At 35.9% G+C, this 3,019-nt stretch overlaps 1 pseudogene; it reads left to right on the top strand.

Annotated features, from left to right (window-relative positions):
* The first annotated feature begins 1,902 nt into the window (after positions 1-1,902).
* Positions 1,903-2,106, top strand: LOC130019565 (uncharacterized; annotated as a pseudogene).
* Positions 2,107-3,019: the final 913 nt, after the last annotated feature.

Consider the following 3,019-nt stretch of genomic DNA (forward strand, 5'->3'; position numbering starts at 1 on the left):
TTGTATCAAAATATGTTTATGCTTGTGATAATTATGTAAAATATTAGATAAATATATATGAAAATATTCTTTACCAGCATTTAGGTTTTCTTTCTTAAAATATCATGGGTTGCTTTCTTGGATTGGCTAGACTTACTGTTTGGGAAATATGTCGAATGTTTGTTTTAATTTTTAAAAAATTTTGGTTGTTTCAGTTAAAATTTATAACAGAATGCAAATTATAAGCACTAATACTGAATTATGAGGAGCCAGATTAAATAGCTATCATGCTAATAGTTGAATTATCAGCACAATTTTATTTATCTCACACAGAGATTTTTTTAAATGTTCATTCCATGATGCTAATACATTTTCTTAAAACTTACGATTACATATAAGGCTCACAAACATATGAATGCTCTAGTAAGGTCTTTAACCAGAGAATAATGTTCTAATAACATTCTGTTTAAGAAGATAATGTGTCATTAATTTGGTATTCGTTTTCAGGTATAAAAGTGCTTAATTAGTCATGAAAACTTGGTATATGTTGCATAATTATAAAATCATCTAGGAAGTCAATCTCTTTCATGTTTGTGTAATGTTTTTCTAATTTTAAATATGAAGTTTGTGCATAATTGAAAAATTAAACCACACACACGCATGTGTGTGCATTCAAACACACACACAAACACACACCAACAACTAAAATGATAACCTATATGTGGTTAGAAAATTCTCAATTTAGAAATTAAAGTACATAATTATTTTTCTAGGAACACATTTTGTGTTTTATTTAAGATAAAATATTGTACCTTTGCCTGCTTCTGTACTTATGGCACAGTTGGAGATTAAGCCAGACAAAATAGAATCCCCTAAAATAGAAAAATAGACTATTGAGTAAGTTATTCAATCTCACAAATTTTAGTTGAATCATGTTGTTTTGAGAACCAGTACCAGGGATGATGTTGGCGTTCATATCTCTACTTCCTAATTAATAGATCTAGGGGTGTGGTGGTTTTAGGTTGAGCTGAACACAAAAATAGCACAACTGTAGGAAAGAAAATAATGATAGTCTTTCACTCATCAAATATTTATTGAACACTGTTAGGTCCCAGGCACTGAGCTCTGTATTCTATACATAATGGCAAGATTTGGAGATAATTAAAACTGAAACTTGTCACTGAGAAAGAATTTTGTAGCTCACAAAAATATGGAACTTGTGAAGTGTTTGGGGAAAAGAGTATAATTAAGGTTTGGAAATGAAGTGAAGTCAAAGGAGTACATGAAGGAAAATCCGTATTAAAACGTGTTCATTATATTGCTTCTTTGAGAATAGAGTATATTGATAGAAGAAAATAAAATGAAGGAGAAATGGAAAGTTCACTGAAATAAGTATGAATCTACGGGCCAGGAGATAGAACAATGTTTTAAAGCATTTGCCATGCACAAGGCTGACCTGGTTGACTCCTTGGCAAAACGGTGATCTTGAGGAACAAACAGTACTTCAGTACTACACCACCTCAGTTTCTTGCGAGGTACTGCGCAGGTCACTCCCACTTACCCTCTACTTCCTGCGGCCTCTGGATCTGGGGCATGGAGGTGGGGAATGCCCATATTTTTGGGTGTGATCTCCAAGATAAACAAAATTAGTCAAGTTACAGAGGGAATTAAGCATGTTCTTTATCAGAATAACAGACAGGAATTCTCTTTTAGTATTAAAAGGTTGCTGGTAAAATATTGAACTTCAAATTTCAAAATGTTTCTAAATATTTGGATAAAAGTGGGGATTTTTTAATTGTATAAAGGTAAAGGTAAAGGCCCTCCCGTTGATCGTCGATTTGCTCGAGCGGGCCCAGTAACGTCTCCATTGGAGACTTTGTTGTTACTGTGTCTGGCATATCGAATACTCTCGGTAGCTTGCAGGGCTCTCGGCCTTTTGGCTAAGATCAAGTGTAGTATCTGTTCTTATCAGTTTAATTGTATAGATTTTACAATTTTGACAGAGCACATTCCACTGGAACTGGACATATGTAGCTTTTCCCCAGGAAACTGGGAAGTCCTCTGATGGAAAAGTTCATCATCTTTGATTTCTGAACTGCAGCTTGCCCAGAAATTCAGAACCTTGGAATTAGATGTTCCACATTCTTGCTTTAATGCTCTTCTGTCAATTTACTAAGGTTTCTAATAATTTTAAAGAATGTCCTGCAATTTTACTTTATTTTTCTGATTTTCACTAATTACCTTTCTTCCTAAAAATACACTTAGCTTTTATTTAAGCACTGTGATATGCAAAGCTCAAGCGGTGTTGGCCCAAATGCACATTTTTTTTGCATGTTCTCTCTTTTTTTTTCTTTTTTTATTAGTGAAACACCATGAGGTACAGTTATAGACTTACAAATTTTGTGCTTGGGTTTCAGTTATACAATGATCAAGCACCCATCCCTCCACCAGTGCCCATCATCCACCACCACGGGTCCCAGCATCCTCCCGCCCCCCATCCCCCCATCCCACCCTGCCTCAGTGGCAGGGCATTCCCCCTTGTTCTCTCTCTCTCTTTTGGGTACTGTGTTTTGCAACAGAGGCATTGAGTGGCAATCATGTTTGGTCTATAGACTACTTTTAGCATGCTTCTCCCACCCTGGGAGAGTCCTCACAACACCCTTTATTTGGTGCTCTCTTCTCTATCTGAGCTTCCTTTTCATCTAGCAAGTGTGGCTGGCCTTCAAGTCATGGAGTAAAATTCCTGGTACCAATCTCAGCCATTCCTGAGTGTTAGTCACCCTTTTTGTTGCTTTATGTTCCCCAGATGAATGCAATCTTTCTGTGTCTATCCCGCTCTTTCTGACTCATTTCGCTTAACATGATACTTTTCATGTAGTACCACTTGTATGTAAATTTAATAACTTCATCTTTTCTAACAGCTACATAGTACTCCATTGTGTAAATGTACCAAAGTTTCTTTAACCAGTCATCTGCTCTTGGGCACTCAGGTTTTTTCCAGATTCTGGCTATTGTAAAGAGTGCTGCAATGAACAAACAA

This window comes from Sorex fumeus, unplaced genomic scaffold (genome assembly GCF_029834395.1).
Source record: "Sorex fumeus unplaced genomic scaffold, SorFum_2.1 ptg000008l, whole genome shotgun sequence".
Lineage (NCBI taxonomy): Eukaryota > Metazoa > Chordata > Mammalia > Eulipotyphla > Soricidae > Sorex > Sorex fumeus.